Raw genomic sequence first — 13,964 nt, forward strand, 5'->3', positions numbered from 1 at the left:
GTTTTCCACTTGTGAATTTGGGAAGAAAGTTAATTCCACCTCTGGATCTATGATCAGATTTCATTTGTCTGATGTATTTAATTTAACTAATGGTTACTGAGCACCTACTGTGTGCCAGGTGCTAAGGACAGAAGCTGAACAAGACATTACCCTCGTTCCCAGGGCTTATTACCCTTCAGACATTGGGTTGAGATATGTCAGTTCAACCATGCAAAGTCACAGTCCCCACGCTGTGTTCACACTATTTGATAGACTGAATCCTGAACACGTGTAACTGAGAATATGACCCATGTTTAGTCCTCCAAAATGAACTGCTAAGCCTTTCAAGGTGGGAGCAAGACCTCCTTGGATTGTCGAGCATCTAGGATCATGTTGGTAGAGGTAATTCCATTTGACACCTGTGTGGCACTTTAGAATTTATAAATATTCTAATTTCTAACCTCTGTAATGTGATCAGGATGGATGCTATTAACCTTACCCATTTTATTGATAACAGAATTGAGGCTCATATAAATCACAGGGCTCTGCCAAGGTCAGGCAACAAGGAAAGAAGTGACAAAGTTAGGACTAGAGCTAAGGTCCTGAAAATTTTCTCTCCATTTTTCTTGCTACAATTTATTCAAACTCAATAATCTGATCATGATAATCTAAAACTATTAATGTTCTCATATGTGTTTATGATGGGGGAAATGCTGCTTTAACAAATAACTTGCAAATGGACACTGAAAATATATCTCTATGGTCAAACTCTCTTTTTAGAATAAGGCAAGAAACAAAATTAAAGAAAAGAAGAAAAGGGAAATGTGAGATGATATATCTTGGTAGTTAAGAATCCATCTTTGGAGGGGTGCTTGGTTAAGTGGTTAAGCATCCGACTTTGGCTAAGGTCATGATCTCGCAATTCGTGGGTTCGAGTCCTGCGTCAGGCTCTGTGCTGACAGCTAACTCAGAGCCTGGAGCCTGTCTTCAGATTCTGTGTCTCCCTCTCTCTCTCTGACCCTCCCCTGCTCGCACTCTCTCTCTCTCTAAATAAAACATTAAATTTAAAAAAAATCATCTTTGGCGAGTTTATAAATTTAGTAAACTTCCATTTCTTTACCTATGAAATAGGAATGATATTAGTACCTTCTTCATACATATAGTAAATATTCCACAAATAGTAGCTGTAAGTGTTACCATCTTCATGATAAGTATAATTAAATGAAAGAAAATAGAATTTTAAGTCACTCGGATTACTCTGGTAGGTCCCCTGAACTTTCTGGAGAGCATTAAAAGACAACCCTGGAGATTCTCAACCAGGGCCTGTCTTTGGTCCTTTTTGCTTTGGAAAAACTTTTTCCCAGAAAGGTGCTGCAATGAAGTATTTAGGAAAGGAGAGTGGAGGTAAGAAAAGAAAATGAAAATTAGTCACAGTTTTGGTCAATGAGGCTGATTTTCTTTTAATTCACAATCATCTCTCGTGATATGTCCCACCACTACATGTGTCACTACAACTACATGTTTGGGTATTTGGAAACTGTTTCAACTGGGACCTGTGATTTGAGTGTCAGGAGCTAGGCAGGGAGTTCAAGCTCCATCTGCTCAGGATCTTTCTCCCTGGACATGTGCTGTGGGTGACTCGCTACATTAAACACAGATGCTGAAGGACAGTGTCAGCAATGACAGTAAACACAGCTCGTGGGGACTTCTATGGAACCTACAGCTTAACAAGTCACATGCATGGGGCGCCTGGGTGGTTCAGTCGGTTAAGCATCCAACTCCTGGTTTCAGCTCAGGTCATAATCTCATGGTTTTAAGAGGTTGAGCACCAGGTCGAGCTCTGTGCTGACAGCGCAGCGCCTGCTTGGGATTCTCTCCCTCTCTCTGTGCCCCTCCCCCACTTGGTCTGTCTCTGTCTCTCTCAATAAATACACTAAAAAAATAATAATAATTCACATATGTATACCCTAAAGGAAGATAAAGCTAAATGGAAGAGGATCCAAATTAATTGTCCTCTGAAATTATTTTGAATTGTGTAACTGAAATGTCAAAAGGCCACAGGCCTTTTAAAAGGCAGTTACTAATTGTTTATGAATGGAGTCTGGATAAGTTATTTTGCCTGTTTTGTCCTAATTAAGAGATCCAAACAAAGTGGAAGGGTTTTGATTCTTCTGATAGTTATTTTTGACCTGCACTCTGCAGAAGGGGTAGGGATACTGTGGTTTTGAAAGGGCCTGACCAGGAGCATTCATTTACATGCCACAACTATGTGCTGGTTTGCTCCCCAAGTCCTTCCCCAAGGAGCCACCTACAGTACCAGAGAGTCAAAGTTTATTTTGGATTGAATAAAAATGAGGCATGTGAGCTTACACATATAACCGTTTTTGTGTGTGCGGGAACCACAGTCTTTTCCATTTCCTCTTTAAAACCGAAGACTGGGAAACTCATCAAGGAGACAAATTCATTCATTTTAAACATGTTATATAACTCAGGATTGTGAGATCAGGAAATGAAATGGAAAAGCCATTTCTGCCATCAGGCTTGTAGGAATCTGTGGTGGGGTTTTACTATTTACTCTGTGTTGCTGGGGATCCTGTGTGGCTTTACATTCAAAAGCTTTAATGTGACCACTTGTACTTGCTGTATTATGTCTGGATATTTACAAGCTTACTTCATTATCACTTATAGAAATTCTAAGCCTTTATCAAATTATGCAAATGGCCTAATCACTGGCATATATTATTCAGTACCTACAAAGTTATACACTTTTAATTATGCTAAAATATTTTCCAAAGGATCAAACAAATCTGCTTTCCTATTTCCTTTTCACATCCATTACTTACAGAATGGAGAAAATTCCAGAAGTATTTTCATTCCCTACAGGAGATTATTTATGTGAAGAGACATCTAGTCCAATTAGCTCTAATCCCATTAAATTAGGCAGCTATTTCTTTGGTTCCTTATAATACATACACTATAAGTGTAATGACAGATACTTCATTTGTTAACTTGATGTATTCATTATTTTGGTTTCAGTTACACTTTCCCAACTAAAGTCATGCTTCTCCCACTTTAGTTTCTCATGTTTTCTATTGACCTTGTTCCTCCAGTCCCCTTTGTAAGAGATGAAAGTCAAAATGGCATACGTGTAGAATATAGCGTTGCTTCAATTTGTTTGAATTCTTAAGTGAAAACATTCACTCTAGAATTCACCATAAAGTTAAGCAAAATCCCAAAATAAGCTTTGGCAATGTTGTCATTAGGAAATTCCTATGGAACAAAGTCTAATATCTGTGCCTAGCCTGGGACACAGGCCTTTTCAGAGAGGCTGAAACAGGATTCCTGGAATACAGTAAGTGGTCAATATATGGTTTTTTAATATTAAAAAAATATTTTTGTGGCAAGATCATTTAATATGAGTTCTACCCTCTTAAATGTTTAAGTGCATGATATAATAATGTTAACCATAGGCACAGTGTTGTAGAGTAGATCTCTAGAACTTATTCATCTTACATAACTGAAATTTGTGGAACCAAAGTGTCCCCTGGGAGATCTGACTGACTACAACAAAAAAGCAAGCTTGGGGAAATGAAGTGCCTAAAAAAGAAATGTGGTACATGATAGCTTGAGGACGTTGGCATCATCCCATGAATTCACTTTGAATAAAGGAAAACGATAATTGAAAGTGAGAATTTGGAGAATTTTTTTATTGGATTGTGAATGTGGGCAGAACATACTACAGAGATTTGGGTTTTAATTATTTATCATCTTTCCTTTAAAAGATTGTATCCTTTCAGGAGTTAGCAGTTACCACTTCACTCTGAAGAAGATAAGTAAATACTATCTCAGCTCCAACAAGATGTGCTATTCCCCAGAGTCAAACAGGAACAATCAATGTGATAAAAGCACAAGTTTTACTGCTACCTTTCCTTACCTTTCTCCAGGGAATTTGTATTCGCATGAGTCAGTTTTCTGACTTCTCTTGGTCACTATCTATTACATTTTGCATGTGAAGAATCAGGCAGTGCTAATTAGGAAGAAAAGAACTATACCATCACATCAGAAAATATAGAAGTTAACATAGAGGTGGTAGAAGCAGTATTAGTATTAACCCGATTCTTCCTCAGTCTCACTTGGTCCCTGCCCTGAAAGCAATGAAGAAAACGTTTAGAAGCTTATATAGTAGACTTTACGTCTAGTAAAGTGAGCAAAATGTAAATGTAGAGCTCAGGATGATTACAAAACTATCATGTAATTAACATTTCAGGGCGCCTGGGTGGCTCAGTCAGTTGGGTGTCCAGCTTCGGCTCAGGTCATGATCTCACGATTATGGGTTCGAGCCCCGCATCAAACTCTGTGCTGACAGCTAGCTCAGAGCCTGGAGCATGCTTTGGATTCTGTGTCTCCCTCTCTCTCTGACCTTCCCCTGCTCACACTGTCTCTCTCTCTCTCTCTCAAAAATAAATAAAAAAACATTAAAAAAATTTCATTCAAGAAACAATATCTCCAGCTTCCCATAAACCATCTTGTGCTTGCTCCCAACCACTAGCCCTTCTTTCTTCCTCTAAGGTAGCCACTATCCCAAATACTTGCATGATAGTTTTTCCTGGTTTTAAACTTTATGTGAGTGGAAACACAGTCTATACTATTTTGTGACAAGATTTTTCATTCAATTTCAGATATAAGATTCATCCATACTGTGTTATCTATTTGCACTTTGTTCATTTCCCTTGTTATGTCTTACTCTACTGTGTGAATATAGCATATTTATTTATTCTTTCTACTAATGTTGGACATTTGGGTTGTTTCTGAGTTTTGGCTGTTTGAAGAGCGTTGCTAATGAACACTCATAAACATGTCTTATGGTACACATGTGCATGCCTTTCTGTTTGGTATACACCTAGAGTTACAGGTGTATATAGGATATGCATCCATTAAACTTTAGTAAAGAATGTTCTAAGTCTTTTAAGTGGTCATACCAATGTTTACTTCCACTAGTGGTGGTAAATGTTCCCATTGTTTCACATGATGCCTGAACTTTATAGTATTAATCTTTCACACTTTACTTATTCTTCTGGGTACTTAGAGATATTTCATCATAGCTTTAATTTGAGTTTTCCTGGTGAATAATGAAATTGAGTATTTTTTCATTTGTTTACTGACCATTTGGGTATCCTCTTTTGTAAAGTGCCTGTTCAAGTCTCTTGCCATTATTCTATTGAATATTTGACTTTTTTTCTTATTTATAGAAAGTCTTTATATATTCTGAATATGAATGCTTTGTCAGTTATATTTGATATGCATATCTTCTTCCATTATCCAGAGCTTAGTGGGATTCAGTGCCTGGCCCAAGGTCATACAGCAATAAATAGAGGTCAGCTCAGGTCTATCTGACACCAAAGCCTAAAATTTAAAAACTGAGCTGAGCTATTTCCTACCATTAATCTTCATAGCCTAGAAACAAAACACCCTGTAGAGGGAGTGTTAGATATTAGTCTATTAAGACAATTTTGAAAGGGAAGACAAGGACAGAGGCATTTTCTTTATTTGCTTAAATGACTCTGAGAGGACCAAAAATAAGCTTTCAAGTTTGGACCCAACGTGCACATTTATTTAGTTTTTATTCAAACAAAAACTGTGATGGATATAAAGTTAAAAGAGTTAACTGGAGGTGAAATACCATCTTAAACTACTTCTGTGGCATCAATTAACTTACAATTCAGAAGCTTGACTTCCCTTCTCCTCTGGTAGGAATCTGTCAGTTCACATAATGCTGTGCACCGTGACCGGATGTTAGGAAGTTATAGAGGCAGACAAGCAAGATGTGTCTGACTGATGCATCTGGACAGGAAACCTTAAATATGGTTTTCTTTTCTTAAAAAAAGAAATCCCAGCCCATATGTTTTTTATTTTTCTTCCTAGAATTTGGTGTATGAAAACATAGGGCATGTTATTGTAGATAGCCTGTCTCAGGACAGTGGTAGCACTTTTTAAAGATTTGAGAGGCCCTAAAATTCTTTCAGGTTTTTATTCAGGTATTTTGATCCCAGATACTTTTCTAAGATATATTTATTTGTACTCCTTTGTGTACACACTAGAACAAGTTGGCTAAATTTTCTTAAAAATTTTCAAAAGTTACTCTTTCAGAAATCGCTCATATTTTCCCATCAGCAGAATTTTATTAGCAGGGCCAGGAAGCTAGTTTTCTGGACTCCCAGTCTTTCTGTGGACAATCATTTTCACTGTACCACCTTGCACTTTTAAGTATAACACCTAGTCTTTCTTCAAAGAAGTCAGAACTCTAAGACAGTAACCATCCTCTTTATGGGATGTTTGTGAAGTGTGCAAAAGATTAAGGGCTGATGAATGTTCCTTCATTCTTCCTCATAGACTGAGGCATTAAATGTTGACTCCAATTATTTAACCAAATGTGGAGTAATAACAACTGTTGGTATTATAGGCTTTCTTTGCTTTATTGTTTTGTCTATTTTGTCCATTTCATTTCTGTTTTTGTTTTTATTGGCTCTAACCAACCATTAATTTTCTAAAGTAACTTCCCATTTAGTTTGTAATATTTGATCATAGTCAAGTTATATTCTACCTAGATTTCAGCACCAGTAAATAAGTGGGTACAGAGGCACTTATCCAGAGAGTTGGAATCTCTTTTCCTTTTGCTCCACTAGTTTCTTCTGGGAGAAGCAGCGTGTTAGGTCATCAGTACTCATGTAGGGCTGCTTTTATTGGATTGAGCATTGGTGTAATCAGGTCTGGACTGAAACAGATGGAAGCCCTAGATAAGACAGTAATGGTATGTCTCATCAAACCAATATTTTTATTTAAAGCATTTTTTCAAGGGGCACCTGGGTGGCTCAGCCAGTGAAGTGTCCGACTTCATCTCAGGTCATGATCTCATGGTTCGTGAGTTCGAGCCCCTACACTGGGCTCTGTGCTGACAGCTCAGAGATTGGAGCCTGCTTCAGATTCTGTGTCCCCCTCTCTTCTCTGCCCCTCCCATGCTCACACTCTATCTCTCAAAAATAAATGAACATTAAAAAATAATAAAATAAATAAAGTAGTTTTTCAAAAGTTACTTAGTAGAGATGGGAAAAATGGTTTTTAATAATGAAAATAGACTACAAATAACTTTATGTTTAAAATAAGGATTTGATTGGGGGTGCCTGAGTGGCTCAGTTGGTTAAGCATATGACTTTTGATTTCATTTCAGGTCATGCTCTCGTGGTTGTGAGATCCAGCACCAAGTCAGGCTGCACACTAGGTGTGGAGCCTACTTAAGATTCTCTTTCCCTCTCCCTCTGTCCCTCCCTGACTCACAATCTCTCTTTCTCAAAAAAAAAAAAAAAAAGAAATAAAAATATGGTGAAATAAAATAAGGAATTTATGGGGGTGTCTGGGTGGCTTAGTTGGTTAAGCATCTGACCCTTGATTTCAGCTCGGATCATGATCTCGTGGTAGTGAAACTGAGCCCCATGCCAGGCTCCACACTGGGTGTGCAGTCTGCTTAAGATTCTCGCTCTCTCTCTCTCTCTCTCTCTCTCTCTCTCTCTCTCTCTCCTCTCTCCTCTCTCCTCTCTCTCCCCCCCATCTTCCCCTCTGCTCCTTCCCTGCTCATGCTCACTCTCTCTGTCTCAAAAATAATAAAAAAAAAGAAAAGAAGGAGTTTATTACATACAATTATTACTTGTAATATTCAGAATTAGACAACTTCTTGAGAGACACGTTAAATTAGTTAAAATGTGAGGGGCGCCTGAGTGGCTCAGTCGGTTGAGTGTCTGGCTTTGGCTCAGCTCATGATCTCGCGGTTCGTGAGTTCAAGTCCTGGGTCAGGCTCTGTGCTGACAGCTCAGAGCCTGGAGCCTCTGGCTCCTCTCTTCAGATTCTGTGTCTCCTTCTCTCTCTCTGATCCTCCCCTGCTCACTCACTCACTCTCTCTCTCTCTCTCTCTCTCTCTCTCTCTCTCTCTCTCTCTTTCTCTCTCTCTCTCTCAAAAGTAAATAAAACAGCACATGTAACCCAATGTTCATAGCGGCACTTTCTACAATAGCCAAATCATGGAAAGAGCCTAAATGTCCATCAACTGATTAACGGATCAAGAAGGTGTAGTATATATATACAATGGAGTACTACATGGCAATGAGAAAGAATGATATATGGCCATTTGTAGGAAAGTGGATGGACCTTGAGGTGGTCATGCTAAGCGAAATAAGTCAGGCAGAGAAGGATAGATACCATATGTTTGCATTCATAGGTCTAACAGGAGAGACCGGGCAGGGGACCATGGGGAGAGGAAGGGGGAAAGAGAGTGGGGGAGAGTGAGGGACACAGATCAAGGGAGACAGCTGAATACTGAAAATGAACCATGGACTGAAGGGGGAGGGGCAGGGAGGGGGTGATGGTCATGGTGGGGAGCACTTGTGGGGAGAAGCACTGGGTGTTATATGGAAACCAATTTGACAATAAACTATTAAAATATTTTTAAAAAGTAAATAAAACATTAAAAATTTATTTTTAAAAAATTATTTAAAATGTGAATAAAACAAAGCATTCCTTCCCAGTAAATGCATCAAGTCCATGAATTATTCATATTCAGAATTTCATTTTCAGGTGCCTGGGACATTGCTGGTCTCAGCTGTAGTTGCACTAAAAATCTTACTCATAAGTACCACAAAAGACTAAACTGAGTTAGAGATGTGCCCATTTTGATCCAAGGACACAATTTTCTTCAGCAAAATCCCAAGTGTTAAGTTCAGTATGTGTTTTACCAGATACACATAAAGTCATGTATGAAAATTTTAGCCAACTGGCCTTAGGCTTCCAATTTATTGAAGACAACATTTTAATGATTCTTGTGAACTAGCAACCCTGGGAAATGCCTAGCAGTCTGGACCCTTTAGCTCTGAGTGTAATACTGAACCCCTACTGAGGACTGAATGAACTTACCTTTGTGAGGACATTTTTAAATAATATTAGACTCTGCCATCTTTATAGGGACATAAGAGCTATTCTATTTTAGTCTTACTTAATTCTAAGAATTACTTCTTTGCAATTGGTCTCTTTTTACCTTTTGAACACTATGAATTGGGCAACTGATTAGATTTCCTTTTTGTGCTTGTTACTTAAACGTTGAGCAAAATTATATTCATAGAAAACTCATAGGCCTTTATGGGTAGAAAGAAACCTTTTTAAAATTAACCTTATCCCTGGCTTCATATTATATTCCTACCATTGTTTTTCTTTCCTACTTTTACTTAAGATATCTTGCTTTATTTTAAATATTCTCATAAGCTGCCCTTAATCCTTTTTGGAATGAGAAGAGGTATATATAAATAAGTCACTGCAGTTGCTAACTTAGTAAAGACCTTGTTCATTAAATTGCAGAGAGAGAGAAAATAGTTCTGAGAGAATGGAACAGTATTTTGTGAAAGTTGGAGGGAAGCTTCCAGGGGAAGGGGGACACAGTTTGGACTTCTGCTTAGTGGGAAGAAAGGATACTAACTGAGCCGAGGGAGGTGGACTCTGAAATTGAACCTGGAACAGAGCAGATGACAAATTTGACCTGTTTCATGGTTATACAGAGGGTGGGCCCTTAGAAACACAGAGCCTCAGATAAGTTATTGCTGGAAATGTTTGTGGAAAATTGTTGTATGCCTCAATTCCGGTAGCATCTCTTCTTCATATTCATTTCCGCTGCTCTCCAAGACATACATCTGAGGTTAATTACATTGAATCACCTCTAATATAACTGGCTCGTAGGCGTCCTTCTCTGACATTTGCCTTCCCGCTGACAAGAGTTGTTATTACACGTTCCGCCTCCCAGTTAACAGCAGTGTGGACCCCTGACTCAGATTCTCTATCTTTTGAGGGCAAAGATGGTACTCAGAGATGCTAGTTGTACTCTGTTCATTACTTGAACAGAACTACGTGAGCTGAAAGTCTGATTCTGTCAGCTCTGCTTGTCCACGGAGCAGAGGGCGGATCTAGGGGGAGTGACCAGGATCGAGCAGGGCACACAGAGGAGTGAGCAAGGGTAGCAGTGGGATTCCGCAGCTGGGGCTTCCTGATTCCCCTGCCTCAGGAGGTCCGGCTGTGGCTCCTGACTCTTGTTTCTTATCACTATTCTCTGCTCCTGGTTGACGTAGCTCAAGTAGCTGGCTACCACTTGGGTGAATGATCCCTCACTGAGACTTTAGACCTGAAAAAAATGTATCCAGTGGGAACCACCAAGGGTGTGCTTAGAGATCTAGACACAGCACTCATCCATTCAGCAGGTGTTTATTGAGGGCTGCTATGTTCATCCTCACTCAGAATAAGCCATTGAATCAGATTTATCAGGTTGCGTATTGTCTAGTAGAGGATAAATCCATAAAGTAGGTTAAACTGCAATGTGGAAAAATGTTTAATGATACAGAAATATGTTTATAATAATTGTTAATTGAATAAGAGTATTATAAGGCAGCATGTATAATACATTCATAAACCACACATATGTGTATATGTGCATATATGTAAATATATATCTCTCTCAATCTGTACATATATATTTGATATGTAGACCACACATATCACACATATATCACATATGTGCACAGACTGAGAGAGAAAATGAAAAAATGTGAGGTTTTGATGCATACTACAATGTTAAAAGTGGTTATCACTCCGGTGAGATGATCATTGATGGTTTTTATTGCCCCACTTTTTCCTATCTGCATGCATTCTATTTTTTAATTTAATTTAATTTTTTTAATGTTTAGTTTTTGAGAGAGAGGGCACACGTGCATATGTGCGTGAGTGGGGGAGGGACAGAGAAAGGGAGGGACAGAGACTCCAAAGCAGGCTTGGCACTGACAGCAGAGCCCTGGATCAGGGGCTTGAACTCACAAACTGTGAGATTATAACCTGAGCTGAGGTTGGACACTTAACTGGCCCAGACACTCCCGCATGTATTATTATTTTGAATAAAAATTATAGATAACCTAGAATATGTTTCAAGAAGTTTTTCAAAAATGTAAAATAATATGTATTTTGCAAAATACATCTGCTTACATGCATCTTTATAAATCACAGTAAAAAAATAAAATCAATAATTAACATTGAAATATATATCCAATAAAAGGATGGGTATTGGGAAACTTTAGATAAGCAATAATATAAAAAAAACTTTGCAATCTAATATTTTTCAAAGTAAATGACATCATTAACAAGTGTAGATGGTTTGTTTTGTTGTGTCATTCAACAAATATTTATTGAGGTTTTTCTAAGGTACCAGGCCCTGTTCTAGGCTCTAGAGGTACATCAGTGAATAAATCTGACAAACTTCTCAGCGCTTGTGAAACTTACATTCTTTTAGTGGCAATCTTTTTAGGAAAATAGAAACCATCTCCTGGAGTGGGGGAGACCTCACCTTTAAGTGTCAGGCCTGTTCCACTCTGTGTACACCCCTGTGTATAAGCCCTGGTGCTCAGCACACAGGAGATAGGCCGTCAGGACAGCATTCTTGCACTCACAGAGCTTTTTGTCCCAGCGGACATGCGAGTAAATGAAGGGATGGGGCAATGGGAGTGCATAAAAGACAGACTTATTGTGGTCTCTATTTTGGCGGCAGATGATGGCAGGGAACACGTGCTGCCAGTTGGAGATACTATCGGAGCAGAGATCTGAAAGGTACCGGGGAGTTGCCCAGGTGAGGAGACTGGAGGAAGGGCGCTTCGGCACGGAGCCACGATGGGACACAGAACCCGTGTCAGGGAATGCAAGTGGCTCGGCTCAGCTCAGCTGCAGAGCTAGGAGCGGCAAGGAATTAGGTGAAAGAGGTAAGCAGATACCATTTGTTGAGGCAATATTGTGCTGCAATCAAGGGTATGGCCAATAAAATGTCCTATATAAAGTGCTTAGAATAATACGAGTTCAACAAATGTTAACCACTGATTATGTTATGGGGCCTCAGTTTGCCACAATAGACAACTTCATATTCCTGTACCATCTGTTGTTTCTCTTCAAATGGATAGTTAAATAGTAGTGTCCAAACAGAAGCAACTCTGGAGCTAGGAAAGCCCTAAGAGACAGTTCTGTATGTGGCCATAGTATGTTTGTCCAAAGTCACCTGAATTTTTCTTTTTTATAGAGTCAAATGATCTAGCCTTTTCTCTCTTCTAGAAGATAATTTTGTCAGGGTCATACATTTTTATTAATTGAGAATTAGCTAATTCTTTGTATCAGTGAATATATATGTTGCTCATGTTGCTGTGGTTTTGTTCTGAGAGATGAAGTAAACTAAGGACTCTATTCATGACTGAAATCTGATTGGTGGAAATTATTCATGGTCTGGTGGATCTAGGAGGTAATTAGTCATGCTCCTTGAAAAGAATAGAGGTTGCAATCATTCATTTTGCAGTGAAGTAATGTGCATTTTAGATTTTATGTGTCCAAAGTAACTTTTTGTTATTGTTCTAAATAAATATCTGGCAATGGTCAGTTCAATGTATTTTGCTGAAATATTCCCCAAACATAAGAAACTCTTCTTTTAATAAAAGCTGAAAATGTCCTATTGCATCATTTATACAAATAGCACATGAATGAATAATGCAGGAACATGTCCATATATAACAGTGGGGTCCTTCTCACCCAGGGTCTAGTGAGGCTCCTGAATCTCCGAGGTTCTCACTGATTGGCTAGTATCCTTCACCAGAGACCTCCTCTCTGCAGTAGATACCAAGAGTTGACCTTAAATATCCACTTTCCCCTTGAGTGTTAGCTGGGCATGTGGCTTTCCAGTTAGAGACTACATTTCCCAACCTCCTTTGTAGTTATATGGTCATATGATTGAGTCCCGGCTCATGAGGTGGAAATGGAAGCTATATATGAAATTACTAAGTCATGCCCTTAAAAAGACACTGCTTGTTGCCCACTTTCTCTGGTAGTGGATGTGGTTATAAAATTCAGCTTCGATCAATAAATGAAGACTACAGCCGAGGGGATGTGTAGGCAATAAAATGGAGGAAACCTTGATCCTTAGACAACTAAAGCAGCAGAGTTATGACCATCCCACTGCCAAACCACCATAGCTTAGACTTCCACATCTGAGGGAAAACAAACAAAACAGACTTCTGTTTTGCTTAAGCTATTGTTATTTTGATTTTGTAAAAGCAGTCCTAATCAATACTTCAAATAATAGCATTTAAAATAGCTTTTTTTTTTTTAACTGAAATGTAAACATTTTTACTGAAATGTCACACCTGTCATGTTGAAAGCAGAATGTTGTCAGAGTAGAGTGATCAGGGAGCCTCCATCAGTGAGCAGTCCCCCGAAAGAAGATTCTAAAGCAAAGATCTGTGTCTGCCTTCCTTTTGCATCCCCATTTTTAGGAGCAGTTCCAGGCACATCCTGGGTCCTTGTAAATGAATGACAGACCCAAACAAGTCAGGCAAGACATGCCAAGAATGGGCAGAAACTAAGTATCTAACATAAAAGAAATACAGTGTGGAAACTTTAAGTAATGTAAGTAAAAGAAACAGCATCTGAACAATATTATTAGCATTAAGGAGAATTAATGTTTGACACTATTCTAAAAGGTTTCTGTGCACGTTAGATTTAGATTTCTGTGCACAAAACTCCTCAAGGTAAATATTGCTTCTCTCATTTTACAAAACAGGAAATTGAGACTCAGAGAGGTTGCAGCTACTATAGAGTTTAGCTCAGGTCACCAGATTTTGCTGCATGTGAATACACTAAAGCGTATTCCCAAACCCATTGTGGAAGTAACAGATATAACCAGCAAAACACCTTCCTTAGGGCATTTAAGGTTGAGATGGTTTGTCTGGGGCAAAAGGGTAGCTGTCACCTAGACATATATGTTTAAGAGTCTGGAGGAAGAATATTGTCCTTAAATGTGTGGTACTTTATAGAAAAATAATTTTTTATATAAACCTCTTAGCTTTGTTTTGTAAAAATATTGAGACCACATTGTGTAA

At 38.6% G+C, this 13,964-nt stretch overlaps 1 protein-coding gene across 1 annotated transcript in view; it reads left to right on the forward strand.

The window, feature by feature from the left end:
* COL24A1 (collagen type XXIV alpha 1 chain) overlaps positions 1–13,964 on the forward strand; it is a 475,258-nt gene that overhangs the window by 38,558 nt on the left and 422,736 nt on the right. Inside the window, exon 2 of the mRNA XM_029948854.1 lies at positions 11,600–11,807. The gene's annotated coding sequence lies outside the window, so the exon portion shown is untranslated. The remainder of the gene's footprint in view (positions 1–11,599; positions 11,808–13,964) is intronic.

Source organism: Suricata suricatta, chromosome 8 (assembly GCF_006229205.1).
Source record: "Suricata suricatta isolate VVHF042 chromosome 8, meerkat_22Aug2017_6uvM2_HiC, whole genome shotgun sequence".
Classification (NCBI taxonomy): Eukaryota; Metazoa; Chordata; class Mammalia; order Carnivora; family Herpestidae; genus Suricata; species Suricata suricatta.